Raw genomic sequence first — 27,812 nt, forward strand, 5'->3', positions numbered from 1 at the left:
TTATCAAGCTCTGAACAGAGCTTGAAGGGCCGTGTTTCTGGCGAGTCTTCAGACTCGCCAGAAACACAAGTTATGAAGCAGCGGTCTAAAGACCGCTGCTCCATAACCCTGTCCGCCTGCTCTGAGCAGGCGGGCAGGAATCGCAGGAAATCAACCCGATCGAGTACGATTGGGTTGATTGACAGCTCCCTGCTGGCGGCCGATTGACCGCGAGTCAGCAGGGGGCGGCATTGCACCAGCAGCTCTTGTGAGCTGCTGGTGCAATGTTAAATGCGGAGAGCGTATTGCTCTCCGCATTTAGCGAGGTCTTGCGGACCTGATCCGCACTGTCGGATCAGGTCCGCAAGACCTTTGATAAATAGGGGCCAATGTCTTTAGGGTCGATTTATCAAACCCTTTTGGAAGGCTTTGCCTGCCTACAACTGCAGGTTCTCACAAGGGAACCTGCAGTCCATATTTAACAAGCAGCGGTCATCAGACTTTGGTGTCTGTCTGGTGACAGCTTCTGCCTGCGCGTGATTGGCTGTGAGCGGGCACGGGGCATCGTTGCACAAGAGCAATTCCGGCAGGGGAATTCAGCCCACCAGAGGCGAGCTGCAGAGGACAGGGGTGCGTATGTGCATCCCTGTCTGCCGCAGCTTGAAAAATCAACCCCTTTCACATTATTTTTTTTCTAACAGCCTTGACCATTTAAAAACCTGTTTAGTCTTTTTGAATAGTATATTTGGCTGTTCACACTTTTTGTATATGTGTATAAAACACTGAAATAAAGCTCAAATCACATTAGTACACAACTAGTATACGATTGTGAGAATGTTATGATTACAGGTAAGTATTTAGGAATTTCAAAAGTGTCCAGTGTAGGTTTGGAAAATGAATTCTATTTCTAAAGCATATTGCAAGAAAAAGGCACAGGCCTGACCTTTAAAGGGATATGAAGCAAAAATTTTATTTTTTTATTTTTATTATTCTTTGGTAAAGAGATATCTAAATAGGTAGCGTGCACATGTCTGGAGAACTACATGACAGGAAATAGTTCTGCCATCTAGTGTTTTTGCCAATGTAAAATAGTCTTGCAAAACTGCTGCCATATAGGGCTGAAGACACGTGCACACTTCTAATCTTAGCTTCCTGCTTTCCAACAAAGGATACTAAGAAAAAAAATTGATAATAGAAAAATATATTGAAAAGTTGTTTAAAACGTTATGCTCTATCTGAATCATGAAAGAAAAAAATGAGGTTTTATATCTATTTAATGGTTTACATATTTATTGACTGTGTATTTTGTATCTGTGAAGGTCCATGCAAATCACTTTGAACACTTCTTTGTAAACCCTGCAAAGCAAATGATTCTTGTAGATGCTGTTGTTTGAGTGTTAAACCATATCTTCATGTTATACAGTATAGCATACACAGCTGTCATTTCTAGTTCAAATGGCAGCTATTCAAATGGCTTGGAAAGAAAGACAGCATTGACCTGAGCATGCATACCCTGATTTCACACTGCTATTTTAAAGGATTGGAAAGCAAGCCACTGTCTTAAAACAGGTAAAATTATACTCTGTCCTGGTTATTGTTTATGTGAACGTCATATGATAAGTGTGTAAGGTACATATTGTAGATAAAATATATGACCCCATGAGTCTTCAAATTCCTGTCACCATTTACAAAGATTTTGACCCCACACCTTTTTACCATAAATAACACAACTGACACTTCATTTTTGTAAAAAATTTCTGTATATGGGCCTTAAATATATTTATATAAATTAATCAGGTCACCTCTCAAGTGCCTTTTTTTCCTAGAGAAAACAGACTCAGTTTGGCTAACCTCTCCACTTAAATTCTCCATTCCCCTTTTTAGCTTTGTGGCCTTCCTCTGAACTCTTTCTAAGTCTGCAATGTCTTTTTTTGAGATTGGTCCCCAGAATTACACTCCATACTCAAGGTGAGGTCTTACTAGGGATTTATATAGTGACAGATTTATGCTTTCCTCCCTGGCATCAATGCCTCTTTTAATACATGCTAGTATCTTATTAGCCTTAGAAGCCGCTGCCCTGAATTGTGCACCCATCTTTAGCTTGTTATCTATTACTACTAAAACAAGGAGAAATGTTGCCCTGCGCTAAGGAAAAAACACTAATAAACCAAGAAAAAAAATGGAGACCCCTATCTCCACAGCAAGAACCAGAAAATGTATATTTTGAAAATCGTGTCCCAGATGGAACAAGATATTTCAAAAGACCTTGGCGCTGCAACAAAATGCGGCTAAAACTAGTGATTGGATAAACCGTGACATAGGTCAAGATGCATAAAGTGTACAATCTTTGGCCTCAGTAATGAGATTACTACTCCCAAATACCTTTTCTCCTCTGTTTGGCTAAGGGGTAGATTTATCAAAACAATTGGCCTGTAATTGTGGGCAAAATTACGCATGCACATACTTATGAAAGCAATATGTGCCTATAATTGCGCTAATCTGAAAGAAACTTCTTCGCACTCCACTTGCATTCGCCTAAGCGTACGGGCGCGCTTCCGAGTGCACTAATATACATTAGTAATAGGTGTAATTTCACAGCCCGACCTACAAATACGCCCAGTTTCTTATTTATCATTGCTTTGCACCGATAGGGAACAGAAATTTCTCCTTAAATTACGTGTTCTATATTTTCGCCATACAGATTGAGGCGAACACCATTATCATACATGCTTTTACATCTTGTGATGGAGTACTTTCTTTTTTTAACTCAGTTTTCAAAGGCTCTGCGCCAAGAAGAGACTGTTATTGCTAGAAATGTGCGCTTCCACAGGAGCATACGGGTATCAAGAGTTATATATATATATATATATATATATATATATATATATATATATAGATAGATATATAGATATATAGATATATTGATATATTGATTTTTGCAATCTTAAATTACCAACATATGGCAAAAACAGCACGGAAACATTATATAATATAAATATGCGCAAAAACGCTGTTTTAATAATCAAGACATGGCGGTGTAAATATTTATAGGGATGTACTGTCATAAATAGGGAGTAAATGCTTTTTCCGACAGGCGAAATTTATCATTATTATGCCCCAGCTCGCCTGCACAAAGTTACATCTATTTTTTTTTAATTCAGGAGCACATGTGCGCTTCTCCGGAGGTGAGCTGGCGTGCAGTTACAGGTGAAGCACATACAGAGTTTGCCTAGCCTTTGATAAATCGAACCCTATGTCTAATCTATAATAGATTGCCAGCTTATTTTTACTTCCAAAATATAGAACCTTGCATTTTCCATTATTAAATCTTATTTTCCATTTACCTGCCTAACCCACCAATCAAGTGGGAGGGCGGGAGGGGAAAGATGCTGAGTTTTTTTGGTGCTAAAACATGCTTACAAACCCTGCCTTAAATACCCCCTCCTTTAGCCCACCTGTAAAGTCCTCACCCGGGGCCTGTCTCCTCCTAGGGGTCAGAGGCCCCCTCCCCCTATGTTTCACTATGTCCATGGGCTAACTATATATATAAAAAAACTTTTTTCAAAGACAATTTAAGAGAGCAGATTGTTAATCAAAGCTTGTCATCCTGGTATTTTATTGTGTTTCTTGAAAAGTCCCCAAAAAGCCACCAGTGGGTCCCTCACAACAGTAACTGAACAATAGAACAGCTTCAATTAAGAAACCAAACATCAACCTCTGGCATCTTGTGCTGTTGTTCCATCTTTTATTTTGCTGGGAACAATTCATTTGTTTCTTAATTAAGAAAAACACCAGTAGCATGAAAAATCTGCTGATGGTACCTGAATGGCAATTAGGTGAGAGGTAAAAAGAGACACAGGGACACATTCCAATAGAACCACAGTGAACTTGTGCTGATAAAATGAACTAAAACTACCCTTGCATAAATCGAGGCTGAGCAAAGTGTACAGTCATTATGGCTAAGACAATATGCAAACTATCTTCAAAGAAATCAAATTGCTAGAGTGTTTTCATTTGCATGTATTAACTATTAACATAATGAGTAGAAGTGACATTGGACCCGGATTGTGTGTCTGTTTGGTTTGATAACTCTACTGAATCTGCAAAGAGGCGTCCAAAAATCTCACTACTAGTCAAATCAGTATTGAACTCTGAAGTGTTTGTGTTATAGCTTCAAGCATGAACAGACGTGCTGGGGTGTTATGGAGAGCCATGTCTTTCTGATGGTGATTTATCAGAATAGACACAATAAGATAACTTGTCTCCTAAATGTGTCTTCAAGAATAAATTCATTTTTTATACAATTTAAAGGCATATTAAAGGGACATAATGGTCAAAACTGAAATGTGCATTTCAGTTTTGAATAAGCGCTTTTTTGCATTGTAATTTATTAGCAAAGTAATCTATGACTGTTTCAAGCCTCATACCCACATATGCTACACATACCCCTTGAGGCTGCATTCAGCCTCTACGCCTGCTCTGAGAGTCTCAGAGGTTTGTGTAACACAAATTATGTCAGCACTGGGAAATACACACCACCAATAGTTCTTTGAATTTGTAGAATGTTTAAATGACTCTTTAAACATTTATTTCATTTGCAAGTAATTTGCAACAAAGTGAGTAATTGCTGATATAATATGCACATATATAAAAAAAGAACCCTAAGTGCTTGTCCCTATATTTCAGCGATTATATTATTACCATTGATTGTACAAAATATTTAAAACTTTAGAGACAGTGATATTTTATTGGTTTCCAGACTGAGTTATTAGGAGCAAGATTGACTGTACAATGAATTAAATTACAGAAGATACTGTATATAATAGTATATCAAGGTATATACTGACCTGCATGGGGGTAGAAGGTAGGGAAATTGCTGCTTACTCTTGTTTTTGCCTTAATGACACTCTTGATCATTGTATGAAGAATGAGATTGCAATCCCAACAGATATATTCAATGCATAAAACGTGAGCCATCCAGATTTAAGGGCTACAGTACTGCTCTGTGGTTATAGCTGGTCTCAAGATGATATTTTTGCTTTTGAATATGGGCAAAGTTCTTTGAGGGAGAACCATCAGCCAATTGCTATCAATCTATATACAGATGTATTTACACACTCAAGACTCAATGTGCACACATTTATGTATAGTAACTAGACTGGGTCCCTAGATGCTTTAGACCCCATAGTAGCCACACTCCCAGCCTCACCAGAAGGAATACCATTGGCTACAGACTACATAAAAATATTTATTTAGTGCATGGACATTACCTTTTAACTTTGTGTAGGCAAAATGCAAAGCTGCTTTTGAGAAGGACACAGCCAGTAGCCATCAGCCACTACTTGCCCAATGTAAAAGCTTAAAGGGACAGTAAAGTCAAAATTAAACTTAAATGGATTGGATAAAGCATGACATTTTAAACAATTTATATGATCCATTTTGCTTAGTTATCTTGGTATCCTTTTTTAAAGAGTAATCCTAGCTTCCCTCTGGAGCGTATGCATGATTCTAGCCTTCTGAAGGCAGTGTTTGCTACAATGTTTAAAGCAATGTTATAGATCTTTGCAAATACTGCTTCTATATACTGCTGAAGACATGCACACTACTAAGCTCCTTTTAGCCTACTTAGGTTTACTGCTTTATCTGAATCATGAACATTTAATTTTGACTTTAAACACAAAGTTACCATGGAAAATATGTGGAATAATAAAGGGCCAGATTAAGAGTGGAGCACTATCATTTGTGTGTGAGCGATATCAGGTTTTTCATGTTTGTTTGCACTCAAGTTAAATTGCACTCATAAGTTGAAGGTAAACGCGATCGCTTGACTTCAAGTTAACGTTTGTTGGGTTTGCCCATCCTCAAAGCTTTGTTAACTGTTAACTGTTTTGTGAAATAAAAAAAGTGTCACAAAACACTTCCAAAATACATTACACGATACAGTTACACTCATAATGACACTAATTCAAATTATTCAAAAAAATATTGCACAAAAAAGTTATAAGGGCTCAAAGATATGAGATCTCAGGTTTTAACATATACATACATACATACATACATACATATACATGTTTATAAATGTATACATATCTATTTATATGTGTATATACAGGGAGTGCAGAATTATTAGGCAAGTTGTATTTTTGAGGATTAATTTTATTATTGAACAACAACCATGTTCTCAATGAACCCAAAAATCTCATTAATATCAAAGCTGAATAGTTTTGGAAGTAGTTTTTAGTTTGTTTTTAGTTATAGCTATTTTAGGGGGATATCTGTGTGTGCAGGTGACTATTACTGTGCATAATTATTAGGCAACTTAACAAAAAACAAATATATACCCATTTCAATTATTTATTTTTACCAGTGAAACCAATATAACATCTCAACATTCACAAATATACATTTCTGACATTCAAAAACAAAACAAAAACAAATCAGTGACCAATATAGCCACCTTTCTTTGCAAGGACACTCAAAAGCCTGCCATCCATGGATTCTGTCAGTGTTTTGATCTGTTCACCATCAACATTGCGTGCAGCAGCAACCACAGCCTCCCAGACACTGTTCAGAGAGGTGTACTGTTTTCCCTCCTTGTAAATCTCACATTTGATGATGGACCACAGGTTCTCAATGGGGTTCAGATCAGGTGAACAAGGAGGCCATGTCATTAGATTTTCTTCTTTTATACCCTTTCTTGCCAGCCACGCTGTGGAGTACTTGGACGCGTGTGATGGAGCATTGTCCTGCATGAAAATCATGTTTTTCTTGAAGGATGCAGACTTCTTCCTGTACCACTGCTTGAAGAAGGTGTCTTCCAGAAACTGACAGTAGGACTGGGAGTTGAGCTTGACTCCATCCTCAACCCGAAAAGGCCCCACAAGCTCATCTTTGATGATACCAGCCCAAACCAGTACTCCACCTCCACCTTGCTGGCGTCTGAATCGGACTGGAGCTCTCTACCCTTTACCAATCCAGCCACGGGCCCATCCATCTGGCCCATCAAGACTCACTCTCATTTCATCAGTCCATAAAACCTTAGAAAAATCAGTCTTGAGATATTTCTTGGCCCAGTCTTGACGTTTCAGCTTGTGTGTCTTGTTCAGTGGTGGTCGTCTTCAGCCTTTCTTACCTTGGCCATGTCTCTGAGTATTGCACACCTTGTGCTTTTGGGCACTCCAGTGATGTTGCAGCTCTGAAATATGGCCAAACTGGTGGCAAGTGGCATCTTGGCAGCTGCACGCTTGACTTTTCTCAGTTCATGGGCAGTTATTTTGCGCCTTGGTTTTTCCACACGCTTCTTGCGACCCTGTTGACTATTTTGAATGAAACGCTTGATTGTTCGATGATCACGCTTCAGAAGCTTTGCAATTTTAAGAGTCCTGCATCCCTCTGCAAGATATCTCACTATTTTTTACTTTTCTGAGCCTGTCAAGTCCTTCTTTTGACCCATTTTGCCAAAGGAAAGGAAGTTGCCTAATAATTATGCACACCTGATATAGGGTGTTGATGTAATTAGACCACACCCCTTCTCATTACAGAGATGCACATCACCTAATATGCTTAATTGGTAGTAGGCTTTCGAGCCTATACAGCTTGGAGTAAGACAACATGCATAAAGAGGATGATGTGGTCAAAATACTCATTTGCCTAATAATTCTGCACTCACTGTATGTATTTACAGACATATATACACATATGAACACATAAATACATATGCACACATATATAAGTGCACTGAAGCCCTTTGCATTTAAGAAGATGAAAACATGTAAAAGCAGATTTATGCAATATTCATTTTTAATAAAGTGTTATACTGTGTATTACTGTAAATATTTCACATTCCAATGTTCTGCACATGGCATATATACCTATATATAATCATGTATATATATATATATATATATATATATATATATATATATATACATATATACACACTGTACAAATAAAACTTCACATTTAATGTTCACAGTTTAAAAACAGTGCATAATGTTTCAGAACCACATAGGTCCATTTGTCAAATGCAAATACATTTACAAACAATCTTACCTGGTAAAGAGTCCACTGAGTGCTTATCTTTGCTGTGGTATTGGGACTAATTATTGAGCACCTTGGCATTTATGAACATTGTTACATGGAGTGCATCTGTGTGGATTATATATATATATATATATATATATATATATATATATATATATATATATATATATATATATATACAGTATATAGGTATAGATATATGTAGAAATATGTATTTATGAGTAAATAGAACATATTGCTTCATTGATTTCTATCGGCAAATTGGTTATCGTGTGCAATATTCTAAATTTGGCTTTTTGCGTGCATTGTGTTAGCACAACTTGTAATATGAGCACAATCCTTGCACATTTTATTAGCAAACAGTTGCACATTTTATTAGCGCATTATCATGTCCCTTTAAAGCCATTTATATTCAAGTAAAAAATAATAACTGTTTCGCATAGAAGAAAAAAAGAAAGAAAATTAGCTCAGTCATTAAAACAGCGCAAGAAATAAAAAATCTAGGAAGAAAAAAAAATGCTTAATTGTTATGCCCAGATATCAAGACTGTTTGATCTACAAATAATATTTCTAGGATTTGGAAAAAAAAACCTGATAAAATGGGAACCATGAGTAGGTGGGGTACTCAGAGTGAGATAATACTAATTACCATTCACTGTATTAAGCTGTCCTTAGATGTAATGTTATTTTAACCAAAACAACTCTGAAACCGAAGACTTGAAAGAAAAGCTTTGCAGATAGTGTGCTTGAAATGGATTGCAGTGTTTTTTAAAAAGGGGGGGCTGTTTATATTTTGTTTTCCTACTCTATTTTTGTAAGTGGGGTGTGGATGAAATGTGATTAAGATATAATAAGCTCTGGGAAAAAAATCAAGCTAAAATATTCATATATGCCACATTGCAACAAGAAAGCACAGTTAATGCACTGAAATCAGCAATTGAACAGCTGTGTTTTAAAGGACAGTACTTTGAATGTCATTTGACGATTTGCTTTCAATTAGAAGTAATTTACAGAAAGATGCCCACAAGCTAATCTTTACAGGATAATTAAGTTCCATTTTCTTTACTTTTAATTAAAAAGCAGAAAAGATTTAGCTGATCCATAAAAAATGTTCTGTTTAAACATTCATCAGACTTCACACTCTTTTTTTTGTTATTTGTTGTAGCAGATGTTATCGAGACCGAAGTCTGCTCAGTGTTTAAATCTTAAATGTGAAGCAAGCGAAACATGAGTTGGAAGAGGTGTGTGTGTATTTGTATAGTGTACATTTGAGGTGCAATCATTTTTAATTGATTGTAAAAACGGAAAACCACAACTTTACTATGTTACCTTGTGTTGGAAATCTTTTTGTCATCTATACAATATACTGTATGGTGGTGCATCTCTTAACCATGAGGTTTAAAATAAAGAGTCATTAAAAATATGCAATTTTCGTATGACTCATAGAATACTTATTCTGGTATTAAAGTGATTGAAAAGTTTAACGAATTAAAGCCCAGTATGTAAAAATACTCTTAAAAACAGGGGCACTTTAATACATTAAACTTTACAATGACGTTTCTTTTTTAAAATACTTACAGTACCTTTGCTTTATGGAAAGCAGACTGACAATTCTCCGGCCGCAGCTCCTGCTGTATTGAGCAGATCAATGACAAATACGGCTTCCTCCAATCGTTGTGTGCCCCCTTTGACGTCCAGCTCATGGGGCAACTCAGCGATTGGAGGAAGCCAGATTCGTCATCGATCTGCTCAATACAGCAAGAGCTGCAGGCAGAGGATCGCCGGTCTGCTTTCCATAAAGCAAAGGTAAGTATTTTAAAAAAAGAAGCGTCATTGTAAAGTTTAATTAATTAAAGTGCCCCTGTTTTTAAGTATTTTTACATACCAGGCTTTAATTTGTTAGACTTTACTATCACTTTAAGCAAAGTAAGCAAATGTCTAGGGATCCATGTGGCAATACATCAGATTCTAGTTGTAAAATGAACAAATGATATTAATAGCATTTATTACATATACAAATGGGGTGTAAACTAGCCTCATGTGTGTTTGATACTTGAAACATCCCCAGACATAGTTCACACATCTAATAATAAGCAACAAGGGAATTTGTGGATCTGAGGTTGTAACAATGTATTCAAGCACATAGAGCTGCGGAACCTGTTGGCGCTCTACAAATAACTGATAGTAATAATATGGATACCGGAGATGTAATTCATCCACTCCCACCATGTTATGCCATTAATTTTGATTTATTTATGTTCCACATGTTAACACTTTCTTAGACACCATTGTACGTTCTTTGTTCTGATGGTTGAGAATCACATTCAGCTGACTAAATCACCAGACTGTAGACTAGTTCCTACATTTTTAATTCCAACTCCTAACTTTTGGATAATTCTATAAATATCAATGTATAACAAATTCCTCACTTTCTCCTATACAAATCTGTGCCTGGTTTCTCAATTTCTTATTTGTAGAATAATAGTGAATTGATTATTTTGCTCCTTTTCCATCCGTAGGTATACATATATATTATAAGACACTAATAACAATAAAATATATATTCTTTGTGTTACTTGGGATTAGTGAAAACTGTTGTTGAATGTGCCATTGATGATACGTTCCAAAACATCTGAAAAATGTTAACTATTACTAAGTAGGAATATTCATTATTTTATGACCAAAGCATTTAATTAAGTTTGAAAGGGATAAAGATGTTTTATGAGTAATGGTGTAGCCACTTGTTGATTATATTAATAAGAAATTGCAGTAGTTAAAATAATTAACTTAAACTTAATGTAAACATAGATTTTGACATAAGAGGGCATATTTATCAAGCTCTGTATGGCAGTTATGAAGCAGCGGTCACAAAGACCGCTGCTCCATAACCTGTCCGCCTGCTCTGAGCAGGCAGACAGACATCGCCGGAAATCAACCCAATCAAGTACGATCGGGTTGATTGACACCCCCTGCTGGCGGCCCATTGGCCGCAAGTCTGCAGGGGGCAGCATTGCACTAGCAGCTCTTGTGAGCTGCTGGTGCAATGCTGAATACGGCGAGTGTATTGCTCGCCGTATTCAGCGAGGTCTGGCGGACCTGATCCACAGTGTCGGATCAGGTCCGCCAGACCTTGATAAATATGGGCCAATGACTGCAGATAACAACAACAGACCAACAAAGGGCAAGATTACAAGTAGAGTGGTATTTGACGCTTTTTACCCGTGTCATGTAGCACTCGTTTTATAAGTTGAAATTAAAATGTTTTTACTTGTGCGCTAACCCAAAGTGCTCCAAAAGTTAGGATATCTCATGCGCGTTAATGTATTCCCACATAGAATTTCATGGAGCAAAAAAAAAAAACTAACAGCATACTCGCACGCAAACCTAATCTCATATTCTCAAGTGCGCTAACCCAACATTAAAATATTAATATTTCACATTCCAATGTTCTTTGCATAGCAGAATATGTTCTATTCATTCAAAAGTACATTTCTCTTTTTTTTTTGTATGGATATATATATATATATATATATATATATATATATATATATATATATATATATATATATATATATATATATATATAAAATAGCTATTTACAAATACATAGAACATTTTCTGCTATGTGCAGAAATTTGGAATGTGAAATATTTACAGTAAATACAAAGTATAACACTTTATTAAATATGAATATTGCATAAATATACTTTTACATGTTTTCATCTACTTGACTGTAAAATGCTCTTTCAAAAAACAGTTGACATTTGTTTAAAACAAATGATACCAACATTTATTTTTAAAGAATGTGCTAAAACATTCAACAATTTCTATTAGCTAGTTCATATATTCATTATCAAACACTCAGAATATAATTTGTTTTCTGTAAAATAATTTCTTATCTGTGTCTTATAATTAATGCATGATTTGTGGTTATATTAGGAAGTTACATATATTTGAGTTGTACAACCTGAGGCTCCCTGTAGGTGGCAGTGCAGTTATCTGCCCCCCACCCACACACACAAACACACACACTCTACACTGCTCCGCTATGCAGTCTTACCTTTCTGTTGTCAGGGTATCTGTAAATGTCAGTCGATAATATATATATATATATATATATATATATATATATATATATATATATATATATATATATATATATATATATATATATATATATATATATATATATATATATATATAATAAGATAAAATAAGCATACAATCTATCAAATATTACATTTGAAAATGCTTATTTCTTTTTCAAGATACGATGAGTCCACGGATTTCATTCTTACTTGTGGGATTGCGCCTCCTGGTCAGCAGGAGGAGGCAAAGAGCACCACAGCAGAGCTGTATAAATAGCTCCTCCCTTCCCTCCCAACACAGTCATTCTCTTTGCCTAAGGTTGTTTCAGATGAGAATATTACTTAGGATCTTGTTGTTCCTTCCTTGTGTCCTAATCTTTCTCTCGGAAGGAAAGTCTTCTGCACTTTTGGACGTTGTCTGTGTTTTAAATATATATATTTTCTTCACCAGCAACTACGGACTTTTGTCATTGGTCTTTTATCTTTGACATCTTTCTAGAGTACGTAAGGGTCAGAAAGCTACGGCTCCTTCTTTCCTTTTGGTTGGCGAGTATCATCCATTTTGCATATGTGATTGCTAGATAGCAGTCTCCTGAAAGGGTTTCGGCTCCTTCCACCTGGGCTGTTGTTTCCTCGTGGACATTCTAGCATGCTGCTTCAGTAGAGCTGATTTGCAAGGCTATGACTTGGTCTTCTCTTCACACTTTTTCTAAATTTTTCAATTTTTATATCTTTGCTTTGGCTGAGACTGTTTTTGAGAGTAAGGTTCTTCAAGCAATGGTGCCTTCCGTTTAGGTTCCCTGTCTTGTCCCTCCCGTTTCATCCGTGCACTATAGCTTTGGTATTGTATCCCACAAGTAAGGATGAAATCCGTGGACTCATCGTATCTTGAAAAAGAAATGGAAATGTATGCTTACCTGATAAATTTATTTCTTTTTCGATACGATAAGTCCACAGCCCGCCATGTTCTAATGAGACAGGTTATTAAATTTTTGTTAAACTTCAGACACATCTGCACCTTGGCTTTTCCTTTCTCTTCCTAACTTCGGTCGAATGACTGGGTTGTTAGGGAATGGAGGAGCTATTTATACAGCTCTGCTGTGGTGCTATTTGCCTCCTCCTGCTAACCAGGAGGCGTAATCCCACAAGTAAGGATGAAATCCGTGGACTCATCGTATCGAAAAAGAAATACTTTTATCAGGTAAGCATAAATTAAATTTTTATTACTGGACACATTCTATGTATTGCAATTCCGAGGTCATGAGACATTAGATGCCTGGCTGACCAAAATTCAATCCTCCCCCACTCAATATGCAAATTTACACAGGAGAGAAGAAAGGATTTAGACTGTTGAATAAATAAGGCCAGTGGGCCACTTCAAAGTAAATATTAGCATTTTGAAACCCTCAGATGTGTAGGTCCATATTTGGAGTTTCCTGCCCAAAATGGATAATAGCTTTACAGACCCCCTCACTGCTCAATACAGAGGAAGCCTAAATGTCTGTGAAAATGCTTTTGGTGGAAGATATGCATCACTAAAGCCAGGAATATAGTAATTAGCACAGACCTGTTAATTGCTCCTGAGCCTCAGATAAATGTGTACTGAACCAAACAGAAACCCATGTTTGTATTGTAGCTTTAAAATTCATTTTTAAAGTACAACTTGTGTTTAAATTTCAAGTATAATTGATTCTCAGACTGTATAAATATATATATATATATATATGGGCAAAGTATAATAAACTGTCAAGTATATAATTTGATATTTTAAAGCAAATACATTCATTATTGCTACAGTCTAATTGCAGTTAGTAAATTTAAAAGGGCCCAATTTGTATTATAAACTTGTGTTTCATAGCCCTGTGTAGTTTAAAACTAATCATTAATGCTACGTAATTTATCTTTGCAAATAGATATATATATTTTAATTTTTCTTAATTGTAGATAATTAAGAATTTATTTCAGCTCAGATAAATTGGCATAGGAATTGGCTGTTTGCACTAATAATATATATAATTTCTGATGTTTAAATTGGAGTTAGATAGGATCAATTGTAGGCTAAGTAGATTAATCGTACTGATTTAAAAGTTAGTGGCTCATACTTTGGTATTTAAATGCAACTTTGATTTGGGAGATTATTGTGAGTAAAGTTAATTTTAAAGGTATATTTGGTTTGATTTGTAAAGAATATTGTAATAACATAAGTGTGTATCATCTGATTCATAATCTGGTTTTCTATAAATATAATTCAATGTGTTTATAACTTTAATATAAAGAATTTAGGAATTTATATTAATTTTAATTGTTTTGTATATGCATTTTATTGGGGGTTTGTTTTAAAGAATAATTATTAAATATATTGTATTATAGCCCTAGTATATACTGACACTGTATTTTGTTTTAAATATATTAGGGACACTTATCAGCAAATAATGGCTCATCTGAAGTTAAATTATGTACTATTACCGTCATTTATTGAAAATGTTGTAAATCAACTCATAGGATTAAATTTATCATGGTGCAGACAGACATGATCCGCTATAGCGAATCATGTCCGCCGCACATTGATAAATGCCGACAGCATACATTGTCAGCATTTATCATTGCACCAGCAGTTCTTGTGAACTGCTGGTGCAATATCGCCCCCTTCAGATTCATAGCAGGGGTTGTCAATCAACCCGATCGTATTCGATCGGGCTGATTGCTGTCCGCAACCTCAGAGGTGGCGGACGAAATAAGGAGCAGCGGTCTTAAGACCGCTGCTTCTTAACTTCCACTTCAAGCGGAACTGAAGCGGTGTGGGTCGGAAACAGCATCCGCTGCTTCATAAATCGACCCCATAGAGATAAATACAAAACAAATGTATTGATGGTTGTACAATTAATGTATCTTTAAATCTTAATTTGCTGCCCTAGACAATGTCTATGTGTTAAAAAAAACATACACAACACAGTTAACAAATGTATATGATATAATGTGCCCATTTATTAAAAAAAGTAATTGTGTGTGTATATGTATATATATATATATATATATATATATACAGTATATATATATGTATATATATATATATATATATTATATAATAGGGGATGAGATCAGATTGGGAATTAAAATTAAAATACATAAATAATCATAGTTGACTACAATTAATTTAGTACAGTGTTTAACAACATTTTTTAAATTGTATTTATTTAAACAACTACTCAATATGCTGAACTTTAACTATATTCCCTTTAATAAAATGTATTATTATTATTAGTAGTAGTAGTAGTATTACTACTACTACTACTACATGAAGAAAACGCTTTATCCAAACTGCTTGGGACCGGAAAAGGTTTGGATTTCAGAATATTTTGGATTTTGGAATATTTGCTTCTATAAAATAGGACAGTTTGGAGAGGGGATGGAACCAAGTGTAAAGAACTTATGTCAGTGAGGCAATAGTTACATGTCATTATACAGATTATACATGCAACATAAGGGTAGGTAGAAAGGTAATATTTATTGTTTTAAATAAATATAGATTATTAATCTCCTGGTGTCCTGGTAGACTAATCAAGCCTTTAGGAAATTAAGAGCAGTATAGGAAAAAAATAAATAGACTAAGGACCTTTGATTCAGTACAAATAATTGATGTTCTTTTTTTCTTAAGGTTTAATTCTAACATTTCTATATCTCCCTTATGGTTGTATGTACACCACTATAAATAATTGATGGGCCTGTGTATCATTGTTAGACTATTTTATAATTAATACAAATATAAACATTTTTATTTTAATTGCAATTATTCTATGTGAAGTGAATATAATGAACTTGATTATAAAATAACTAATATGTAATTACTATTTTGCATGCATGATGACAGATTAATAGCTGAGTTACCATCTGTTCAGTTTTTGCAGTTTCTTCATTCTGACCCAAATTCAGGTCTAATACTTTATAAGAATAAAGTACAAAGGCAGGGAGCCATTTTGTTCAGTTGAGGACATAAGTCTGACAGAAAATAACATAATAAACTTTATACTTATTCTGTCATCTGCAAAATACAATTGTGTAGCCAGAACCTGGTTTGTAGAAATGTGTTATGAACTTTAAATTTGTCCAAGAACTAAATGTTTTCCAAGCTTCTTGAAAAATGCACAGAGCAGACAGGATCATTTCTTCTGCTGATTTTTTTTTTTTTATATATATTTCAAGCTTCAGTCCAACTTTTCAGTGTGCAGATATGTGTTGTTTCTGGCAATAATTATAAATAATTTAAAGGGGCATTATAGTGTAAATAGTCTATTTAATGAAAAACATTTTGTTTGAAAACTAAAAAAAAATTCCATTCTTTTACCCCATTTAACTTCTTCAAAAAAGATAAACATGGAGTCACCGTTGGACTCCTGGAACACACCCATTCTGCTCCAGATGAGGATACACCAGTGATTGGAGCATATGCACATATGCCTACTCTTGATTGGCTCACCAGCATTGTCATTTTTTGGAGTGGCACAGGTGCACACTTTTAACCTATGTTAGGGGTTAAACACATGGGTAAAAGAAGGATTTTTTTTTTTAAATATGAAATTCTAGTGAAATAGAACATTTTATTTTTACTCTAGAGTGTATTTTTTCATCATATTAGTGACAGGAGGTGCACACTTGTTCTGTAGACTGCAGGATAAATGGCAGATAAGGAAAACTCTCACAGCCTCTATGGTGGACTGTAACATTTCCAGAAGTAAGTGCAATTCAGCCCTTTTTTGCTTACTAGGGTTCAACGCTCTAGTTGTCATCCAAATGACCAATCTTAACCTCAGTCTTAACTGTAGACCCTAACCAGGGCTTGACAAAATTTGTTCTAAATTTAGGAACCAAAAAAATAATAATTAGGAGCTGGAAATATATGTTTGCAGCAAACTTACCTAGCTTCAATCTTTTCAAAATGGGCCAAATTGCTGTTATGTGTCGTGTATCTCATACTCTAACCATGTACTGTTTTTGTAACTGTGTATTACTCTCCTCATTGGCTGTAATCTCATGGGGATTAACACTGGGTTCCCATGCTGCAGGGACCTGGGAGTAGAGAATCAACAATATTGCAGCTTCATTAAAAGGGGATCTGGTTATTGGTGGCTGGACACATGCCTCTTGTCAAAGGCTCACCAGATGTTTTCAGCTAGCTGCCAGAAGTGCACTCAGGAGCTTATTATATGTTCAGTTCCTTTGTTCCAACACATTTGAGAATTAATGTCCCATCTGTGAATCCAAACAGGTTATTGGTGTAAAGTTTGCAGTGGAACGCTGGCCAACAATCTCAAATATTATGTATCAAATTAAACTTGTCTACTAATTTGTATCATTCTAAATAGCTTGTATCAAACTGGTATCTGGTAAGTTGTATCAAGGACAGTACTAACTGTGATTTATATTCTTTTTAGTTTGATAGAAGTTACCGGACAAAGTTTAATACAAGATATGTAGCTTCATTTGAGTCAGTAGACAAGTTTGATTTGATACAATAATGCATTTGGATTCAAACTTTACACATTTGGATTCACAAATGGACATTTATTAAGACTTTTTTTTTTTAATTGATAGAATTTCTCTATTTTTTTTTTTCTTTTGTGTGTTTTTATTAATTTACTATTGATATACGATTTACACTTTTATGAGGTGCCATATATTCTTTTAGACATGTTTCTTATGGGTGGTAATACATATTCATTTAATTCATTAAATATGAGCAATTCCCTAGATCTAACTGTACCCCATCAGTTATAGATATTGGCATGCTGTAAAGATTTAATGGGACACTCAAGTCAAAATTAAACTTTCAGGATTCAGATAGAGCAGGCAATTTTAAAAAACTTTCCAATTTGCTTCCATTAACAAAATGTGCACTTTTTGAGTCACCAGCAAATACTGAGCATGTGCGAGAATTCACAGAATATACGTATATGCATTTCTGATTGGCTGATGTCTGTCACATGATACAGGAGTGGACATATACATAACTTTGCTATTTGTCAGAATTGAAGTTCAGACTAACTGCTATTGCATTGGTTTTTTATCATCCATTTCTTAATTATACAAATTTACTGTATTTACTGGTCCTTTAAATCTTTAGGTTCACTGATGTTAGTATAAAAAGAAACTTCTAAGAAAACAGTGTAGCAAATATTGCTTTGACATTATTTGCTTGGAAGTGTATTGCATGCTTTGGAATATTACCAAGAGAACGAAAAAAAATTGATAATAGGAGTAAATTAGACAGTTGCTTAAAATTGCATGCTCTATCTAAATCATGAAAGTTTAATTCTGACTAGACTATCCCTTTAAATAATTGATAGTATTTTTAGGAGGGTGGAAGGAAGCACACTAATGAAATTATAGTTAGATAGTTTTAAAAATATAGCCAACACTTAAAAAACCTGTCTGACAGGCAACCTCGGGTTTTCATCCATCCATAATAAATAGTGCTGTTTTGTGTACTTCCCTTGTGGTTGGCTCCCTGTTAACAAAGTGATTCAGTACAAACAAATATGAGTAGGAAAAAGAATATCAAGACATAGCTACTAAGATAATTACAGGATTCTCCTTTTAACTCAGTGGTAGCTTTACTGGCAAAAGAGACCTTGTAGTTTCCAGTTCAATTCTTGTGATTTACTGTAACAAAATTGAGACAGTGCTCAGCAAGTGTATAATCTTATTAGTTGGCACATACCATGTAATCTCTGCAAAATAGATCCTGGACTACAGAGATTGTTGTTGTTGTTTTTTTTTAATTATTACATTTGAATATATAAACAGGCTAAATGTACAACAGTATTTCAAATAATTGCATTTATATTTATCCTTTTAGAAAACTGATGTGATCAATAAAACTTAAACAGCAACTATTTTATTGACAGCACAGCCTGTATCTCTCCTCTAGAGATTTTGTTCTATGCATCCTTTATTCTGTTTTAATACTGATCTTGTTTTGCAATTTATGATGCTCTTAGCAATTACAGGGGGCATGTGCCGAAAAAAAAAAAGAAAATCGATCTCCAGTGTGTAAATGGAATATTTCAAGTCAGATCCTTAATCTGACTCATATAAATGTCTTTTCCCATATTGATTCAGTAGCTGAAAGAAGTGTTGTACTTACTTAATAAAATATAGAAAGCAAATTCCCTGTTCAGTACTTGAAACAGTAACCGTGCTTCAGGCTATAAATGCTTGAGTATTGTCTTACTATCACGTACCTCTTCTACTATTAGATGATCCAATAAAGCAACTAACATACAGAAATCAAGAGGGAAAAAAAACGATGACTAATATGTCAATTCTTTTTATCGTTATATGTATATTTTTTCACATTTATAGCCGCAATTAACTTGAAGACATAGTAATTACAAAAATAATGGGTGCCTATTAAGATCTGTTATGTTACGTTTGCTTGTGATGTTCTAGGCGCGTATAAAAATAATGCTAGCGTTTAACATCTGTATAAAAGAATTAAAAGCCTAGCTGTCGTTGAACGTATACTTTTCTGAGGATGCTCTCAAAGGCTCAGATTGAAATCTATCAGATTTTGTGTATGGCAGCTCAGGTGATTTTTGTGCTTCCTTTATAAGGCATTCCAATCCATTGAAAGAGCTTGATTAAGTAAAACCATGTACAGGGAGATGAAATTCTAAATTAAAGGGACAGTCTACTTGAAAATTGTTATCGTTTAAAAAGATAGATAACCCCTTTATTACCGATTCCACAGTTTTGCATAACCAACGCTGTTATATTAATACACTTTATTCCTCTGTGATTACCATGTATCTAAACTTCTGCAGACTGCTCCCTTATCTCAGTACTTTTGACAGACTTGCATTTTAGCCAATACACGTTTTACCTCTGTGATTACCTTGTATCTAAACGTCTGCAGACTGCTCCCTTATCTCAGTACTTTTGACAGACTTGCATTTTAGCCAATACACGTTTTACCTCTGTGATTACCTTGTATCTAAACTTCTGCAGACTGCTCCCTTATCTCAGTACTTTTGACAGACTTGCATTTTAGCCAATACACGTTTTACCTCTGTGATTACCTTGTATCTAAACTTCTGCAAACTGCTCCCTTATCTCAGTAATTTTGACAGACTTGCATTTTAGCCAATCAGTGCTGACTCATAAATAGCTGCACAGGAGTGAACACAATGTTATGTATATGGCACACATGAACTAGCACTGTAAAAAAACTGACAAAATTTACTGAGAAAAGATGTGTCCTCCCAAAGGCAATTTTGACTTGACTGTCCCTTTAAATGTTCATGGTTCAGATAGAGCATGTAGTTTTAAGAGACTCTTCAATTTACTTATATTATTTAATATAAGTAAATTGTCAAATTATCATCTGCAATAGTGCAATAATAAAACACTAACATATTAGAACATTTTATTTTAGCACTTTCATGTTCCTTTAAATTGGTAAATGATAGAATGGAAATTATGATTAAAAGGGCAGGCTTTTCATGGAAGCAAAAGATAAAAGGCCAAAGAAAGAGTGAAATTAAATTAATTAAATGTTTCGGATTCCAAAGTTAAAGCAAAGATTGCCTAGACACCCCCCAGACTATTCTAACCCCGCCCACAGCATAGCCATGTGTGGCATGTCCCAGTCCTGCCCACTGAACTGTTATCCAGGAAATGTTGGGAGTTATACAGTTTTGATGATGATTATCTAACCTGCATGTTTTTTTTCACTTGGCCATTGATAACAATTATATTTGTAATTAATAATTTCATAATCATCTTGAGTAATTGTATAATCATCACATTTAAAAATCCAGACACTGCATTGCAAGCATTAGCTAGCATTTAAATAATTATATTTTAATTAAATACAACTTTTATAGTTTAAAAAAATAATTAAGATTATTATTATGTGAACTGAGCATGTGCCATTTACAGTATGTAATACATTTTTAAATACTCTCTTTTATCTCCAACAAATTAAAAACAAATATTTTAATGTTCTTTTAATATCCCCCTGCTACTCTAGTGAACCAGGCTGTAGCTCTGGTCATATTGTTTGAGTACTGTAAGCATTACTGAGTAACAGCAATTTTGAATTCTGTTCAACTGAACATTCAATTTATGAGAATATGCCTGCCATGCGCTATTTGTAGCTCTAAGGTTTGGGTGTAATACAATAATGATTTAGGGTACCATTGCCATGACAACCCCATCACACTCTAGGATTGTTGCTAGCAATAATGTTACACATGGTACATTTATAGTAAGAATAATATCTCACATAACATTTGATTTATTATAAATTTGTACTGGAATTTGAAAAACTTTTAAATTTTCAAACTCAGTTGTTCTCAAGGTCTTCATTTATTAATATTATTATTATTATTATTATTATCAGTAGTGGTATTACCCATAATATTCTGTGTCGAGAATGCTATATGAAGTGCATACAAACTATAAAAAAAACATGATCTAACAATAGCAAGTGATTTGTGGAGAGAAGGAACCTGCTCTGTTAAGAGTTTACAATCTGCAGGATGTTATAGAATAACTGTGCCCTGGTGTTAGAAGAGGATGGGTGGCATTGTCTTGGCTAGGCTGTGGTGAAGTCTAGGCTAGGGAAGAGTTTGAATTCTTTGGGACAGAGTCTGGAAATTATGGTGGTGTAGCTTATGAATCATTCGGTATGGTTTTGATTGCCCCATAATTCTTAAATAGAATCTAAGGCACATTTGACTCAGATCTTTCTTTCACTCCTCACATTCAGTCCTTTGCTAAAGCCTGCCACTTCCACCTTAAAAACATCTCTAAAATTAGACACTTCCTTACACAAGAAACAACTAAGATTTTAATCCACTCTCTCATTCTTTCCCGCCTTGATTACTGCAACTCTGTCCTCTCTGGTCTCCCTACCTGCCGCCTAGCTCCTTTACAATCCATAATGAATGCCTTTGCCAGACTCATCTTCCTTACACATCGCTCTTCATCTGCTGCACCTCTCTGCCAATCCCTTCACTGGCTTCCTCTTGCCTCTAGGATCAAACACAAAATTCTCATTCTCCTGTTTACAGGACTTCTCCAGACTGGCTCCCATCTTGTGGAACTTTCTGCCTCGCTCCACAAGACTCTCTTCTAGTTTTACAAGCTTCAAGTGCTCCCTAAAGACTCTACTGTTCAGGGATGCATACAACCTACACTAACCTTTCCTAATAGCAGTTCCTCTCCTCCATTGCTATCCCCTGAACCCCCTTAGCATTTAAGCCTAAGAGTCCAGCTGTTTGTAGATCACCTTCTTAAGAGCTGACTACAACAGTGCAACTCTTGGCAGGGCCCTCTACCCATTTGATCCCTGTAATTGTTTTGTTGTACTCCCCCTTTGTTTATAGCGCTGCAGAATCTGTTGGCGCTCTACAAATAACCGATAATAATAATAATAATAATAAGGCCCAAATAAAGAAAGAGGTATAGTGGGATTAAGTGGGATTAAGCTCTACATTAGATACCATTTTACAAATCTGGAGATGATTGGGATCTGCTACTGGAATAGATGATAAGAGGACGGCTTCTATAAAGATGAGTTTTTATTGTTTAATTGAATTGACTTTTTAAGGTATATACAGGAAATTAAAAAGACTTGTTTTAAGCCATGTGATCGATTTCAGAGATAAGTGATATGTTTTTCTATGCTGCCAAGATTTAGAGAACGTCTAACAGGCTTTAGTAATGAAATTTAACAACAGTGTTAGTAGTCATTTCTAATTAACAGAATAAAGGCAGCATTTGGGGAGTTAGGTTTACACAAATTTATACACAAGAGGATGCAGTTTAAATGAAGCCTTTTAGGTTATTAGTAGAGTTTTGAATTGCACTCTAGATGACCTTGAGTAGCATCTTTCAGACTAGCAGATTATAAACCATGGAAATAGATTTCATGTGTGCTCTACTTGATAAAAGGGCAACCAATCAAAGGGGAGTGTATCATAAAAAAAATATGGTAGAAATTAAAATACTTAAAGAACCAGTCAACACAGTACATTTGCATAATCAACACATGCAAGATAACAAGACAATGCAAACTTCAAATGAGTAGTAGATTATTTTCCTGGCAATTTTAAAAGTTATGTCTTTTTCCACTCCCCCTGTACCATGTGACAGCCATCAGCCATTCACAAATGCATACACACTTATTCTCGCACATGCTCAGTAGGAGCTGGTGACTCAAAAAGTTTAAATATAAAAAGACTGTGCACATTTAGATAATGGAAGTAAATGGGAAAGTTGTTTAAAATGGCATGCTCTATCTGAATCATGAAAGTTTAATTTTGATTGAGTGTCCCTTTGTTAAAAATTGGAGTGTGAGTTTCATATACACACAAGAATGTCCGAACAACATTGCCTGTGCCATGCACAATATACATTTAGAACAACAGGGTTGCAAAGGCTATGGGTGTAAGTCATTTATCATCTAAGATGCCGTTTAAGGTGGGGTCAGTTGATCTATGGCAAGATGTCTGATAAGTTGTTGGTAACCTTAGTTAGAAGAAAAATACTTATTTCAGCAATGGTGAAATAAATTTGGTTATTATCATAAAGGTGGTACTAAAATCCATAAAGGTTTACATTCATTTTTCAAGGGAAAAAAGAATAAAAGAGAAAATAGGATAGAAAAAAACAATGGACCCAGACATATTCAAATGCATGCTTGAATAAATTTACCATATTTACAACTATTACTTGGTTCTCTGCACCTTGCTGTAAAGTACTTCTTTATCACTGTATGCCGATCATTAAATCTTTTATGGTTTTCTTTTGAGCTTTACATTTTCTGGTAATAATAATAATAATATATATATCCCACTGCTTAACTGTCTCTGTTTGTAAAGTACAATTAAATAAATAAATCATTGAGATTTTTGTGTCCTGAAGCATGGATAAGCATTGTTAAATTCTAGATCCTTAGTTTTCCATTATTTTTTAATTATTCTCAATTGATTAACCCCTCAAGGGATAGAAAAACTTTTACATTTTTTAATGTTATCAGCAAATGATAAGCATGCCCTTGAAGCTCTCTAATAAAATGGGTGTTAAATCTAGTAAATAAAATATACCAAAGGAATGACTCTAGTACAATGCACACTATTCAGCTAGAGCTTTCTTTCTAGTTACTGATGCTATTTCAAATAGATTTGGTTACCATTTCCTTTTCAACCAGTTGGTGATTTTTGCCATAGCTAACATCAATAACATGTGGCTTTATGGACTGTTTTAAGGGGAAAGGAAAATAATGCATTTTAAAGCCATGAATGGTTATTTAAGAATTGACAAATATTGTGCAAGCTGATTTTTAAAAAAAATTCTAATTAACCTTACTATATTTAATTAAATAACGGCAATATTTTACATAAATGATGATAAAAGACATACAACTAATGAAATATTTCACCGTATGTTTTTCTGCTTATAATAAATCCAAGTTATTTTATCTCTGAACTAAAAACAATATTTTATTTTTTATGGATTTTTTTATTTTACTTTTTTAACATTAGATCTGCATTTTGCTGGTGTTAAAGGTATTTCTGTGAAATCATAAGGGGCCAAAAGCCTGGATAAAGGCTTCATCCTATACAATAACAAAGATAAAAAGTTAAGAGCATACAAGGAAATGAAAGCATAAAGGGCTTTGAAAAATTTATATACCAGCAGAATTAATACTGTCATGCACCAAAGTGTCAAAAGACCCAGCAGTGAAGAATATTAATCCATTTAAAAAAAATCAAAGGGTTCCTTCTTTGAGTGTAAAGAAACAATTTGAATAATTTTTGACCCTTGCTGCAAAAGTCGCTGGGTCAAATTGAACCTACTATTAAAATTCTGTAATATCTTTCTTTCGTTAGCATTTCAAAACTCAATTTAAATATTCACAGAGGTCTTTTTAATAAACTTAACAATTTAAATATTCACAGAGCTCTTTTTTTAATAAACTTAACAAAATTCAGGTAATTTTCTTCAACTTTCTTGATTGAAGGAAGGCAATAGGTGCAGATATAAAATAGATGTACAGCTACGAGCAAAAGAAATCAATTATATATAAGAAATAACATAACACATGGAAAGAAATTAATCAAAAATTTCTAGTATATGATTCTCTACTCTGCTACCTGCAGGCAAGGAATGTAAATGAAAAAGCAACATTCTCCTACTGATAAGAGAAAAATTAATAAAAATGTTTCCTTCCTACGAGATCCCCTGATGCAACACACGTTAAAAAGTGAGTGGCTCCAGGAGGAACTTTGCTCATTTAAAATAGATTTTTTGAGGTTTCAGAAATAGGACTTTATTCTCGCTGTTAAGCTCAATTACATAAGGCTGATGTGGTCTTGCAATGTCCATAGAGCTAACACCCCTTCATTAAACCTCTCTGTGGGATATGCGAGAGGCATGTTAGTGGGATCCTGTGGTGAAGAATCTGAAGCTATGTCTATGGGGTTTACTATAAAAGTGTTTAAGAAGCTTTCTAAGTGGAGTTTTAGGAAATCATGTACTAAGGTAGTTTAAATGGATAAAAATGACCAGGTCAGTATAAATGGAGTAATGTATTGTAGAAGCTATTTTAACATTATTATAGGGGTTTCGCCATAGACTTGGTTTTAAAATGATCAAAGAGAAAATAAGAGCACATTTACATGTAAACTACTATCTTTTTCTACATCATGCTGGTTCATTCAAATTCAAAAGAAATAATAAAGGAGCAGTCAATATCATGTTACTATAATAGCGCTGCTATATGAATATATATATATTTAAATTAATTACCAGCTTAAGGTAATAATCTATTCGCTATAAAGTATTAATCAGGCCCCTTTTTAAAAAATACTGTAGGGACCCAATTAGTGCACGGTAATCTAAAGTTATTAATTATTATCACTAAAGAATCAAAAGTAGATTATAGCCAGCACAAAACTTATTTCCAGCTAAATTACTCCACATACTGTGTCATAGAAAAGGAGAGACAAACCCAAACAGTGTTCAAAATTCAAAAATGTTTTTATATATAGAAAAGCCAGAGACAACTGACAGTTAGCTTTTTATAAATACATAGGAGCAAAGACTTAGTGCAAATAATGGGGCACCCCAAGGCCTATTTTCACATATTAAACATGCATAAGAAACTTCTTAAAAATTGCAATCAAATTGGCATATGAAGGGTATAACAATAACTTGAATACAGCTCCAAATGAGCAACCGATGGAGATATATTAATTCAGTGTCCCAAATGTAGCAGTATAATTACAGCCATCTTATAAATCATATCCAGATAGTCCCAGTCCCAAGCAAAATAGATTAGGTCAATTACGGAGTTAACAAAGTCACAATTTGTCTCACCAGACTTGCGATTGACTTCCTCCAGTTGTTAACCTACGGTTACTTGCCCAATTACACGTGTTAGATCCTTGTGCTGCATTTGGCTCTCCCTGCCGTCAACCTTCTAGTTGGGTACTGCACACTGATCACTTACGTCGTCGGCTTTCCGCAGCGTTCACCAAGCGTCTTGGGTGCTGTTGGTATATTCAAAGTAGCCTGGTGGGACTTCTTTCGGTTTGTATCCATTAATTTGTATTTCCCATCAGAATTTGCAACAAAGTAGCAGCGCTATCTACAGATATTTAGATAGATAGAGAGATAGATATAGATATAAACAAAAGTGCTTTCAGATTTGTTTAAAAACACAATATGAGTGGCCCCTTTAACAAGTAAACAAAAAAACAAATGCATTGTTGATTTGTTCCTGCGGGTAAAACCGTTGCTCTAAAGGTAACATAGTAGATGAGGTTGAAAAAAGTCAAAAGTCCATCAGATTCTACTTGATTTACAATAAAGAAGCTTCCAGTTTAACTTACATTAATACAATTAGATAGCTGGACATTGCTCTTTTTCTCCATTAATATTAGAGGTCCCAGGTGTTTAGCACAAAGGTCTTGATTTGTAAATGCTGTCCTGTTGTCACTTTTTCCTATATTAATGTCTCAGTTTCCTTTAGTCAAACCTAAGGCATCCCAAAAACATTACAAACCCTGTACAACAATACTCAAACCCTTTCTCTGTATTACATGGCGATACCCCCAACCAATAAGACCACATCCTTGTACCATATAAATTATGCCTATTTTCACTTTGCTTTGTACTTGGACCAAGACCACCCAGACCCTGACTACACAGAACCAAAAAAGTCATCAGTATTTCAAGCTCATCCTACTGTTTAATGTGAACCTTTCTTATTGTATCTAAAAAAAATGTTTATGTATTGCAGTTTTTTAATGGATGCTTGTTTACCAATAGAGCTATGTGTATGGGCATTTGTAACTCCACAGTATTAGTGTTAGTATATGTTAGTACTAGTGTTAGTATAACATGTTTAGCTAACACATGTATAAATACTTTACTGTAATGTCCCTATATTTCTAATTATGCTGTTTTTATGTTTTTATAAATGTTAATAGACCCTATAATAAGAATATTACTAAAGGTACAAAGTGCATAAGAATAATTATCAGTAATATGATTTTGTTTCTAATTTCCCCCATTTTATTTGTAGTTTAATTTTGTGAAGCATTTCACATAGCGTTATCATGTGTTTTAGTAAAGTAATTTTTGTTGATTGAATCCATAAGGGGACATAGTTTGTTTAGCTTTTATTATTCT

General features: G+C 34.6%; 1 protein-coding gene across 1 annotated transcript in view; it reads left to right on the forward strand.

The window, feature by feature from the left end:
• ZFPM2 (zinc finger protein, FOG family member 2) overlaps nt 1–27,812 on the forward strand; it is a 542,864-nt gene that overhangs the window by 61,264 nt on the left and 453,788 nt on the right. The window lies entirely within an intron of this gene.

This window comes from Bombina bombina, chromosome 5 (genome assembly GCF_027579735.1).
Source record: "Bombina bombina isolate aBomBom1 chromosome 5, aBomBom1.pri, whole genome shotgun sequence".
In the NCBI taxonomy this organism is placed as follows: domain Eukaryota; kingdom Metazoa; phylum Chordata; class Amphibia; order Anura; family Bombinatoridae; genus Bombina; species Bombina bombina.